Source organism: Apium graveolens, chromosome 6, assembly GCF_009905375.1.
Source record: "Apium graveolens cultivar Ventura chromosome 6, ASM990537v1, whole genome shotgun sequence".
Lineage (NCBI taxonomy): Eukaryota > Viridiplantae > Streptophyta > Magnoliopsida > Apiales > Apiaceae > Apium > Apium graveolens.
Genome location: NC_133652.1, coordinates 13,429,289 through 13,430,283, shown reverse-complemented (window position 1 = coordinate 13,430,283; position 995 = coordinate 13,429,289).

The following is a 995-nucleotide window of genomic DNA, read 5'->3' as shown; positions in this document are numbered from 1 at the left end:
CACCCGTTATAGACCTGTCGAAAGTGTTATTAATACGAGATATCCAGATCTCCCAAAACACCATCAATTCATTTTCAACACAACCAACATATCGTATAAAGTGAGACAATCAAACACGCATATAATAACTTAAACAGAACAATACGAAAAAAATCTAAAATTTAAAAATCTCGAAATAACACCAAATTGTAAACTGTTGTTAGAACATAGATTTTGAATCCAAAAACTGAAATTTATTATAATATCCAAACTCTTACCTTAGTAGATCTGAAAATTAAAGTGAAGAATTGTATTGGATTTTTCGAGTTTTGTGAAATAAATCTCGATTTCATTGAAGAACAAATAAATAAAAAGAGGAGATGAAGATGAATATGGAGACAGAGATGGATAAAAATAGTGAAAAAAATGGTAACGCGACTAGGGTTAGAAGAAAGTAGGGTGGCCGACCTTTATGTGAGAGAGAAAGGTAGGGCAAGAGATTTATAAACTTAAAGCATACATGACTGAAAAAACTAAATAGCTATTAGGGTTAAGAGAACTTGCAGAAGAGTAAGAGAGAAAGACTTGCAAAATAGAAAGGCATGTGACTTCACAGGATATCACATATTTTATCATATAATGTATATATATATATTCGATTTAGGGTTAACTGCCCGTGAGATTTTTTTATGAAATTATTATATATAGTTCAATTTTAAAAAATATATAATATATTTTAACAAGTTTTGACCAGCTTATGCATGTGGTCCAATTTTTAAAAAATTATAATATATTTTTAAACAAATCTTGACCGACTTATGCTCAACTTGTTTATTCTAAACACAATTGACACAATATCTCATCAATATAACCTTTACTTAAATAAGAACATGTTAGGAAATGAATAACACACAGAGGGGGGAGGGTGAATGTGTTTTACTGTTTTTTTGAGCTTTTCTTGAATGTTTACGGTTGAATAAAGTAAATTAATTCTTGTAGTTAAATATGTTCATGCG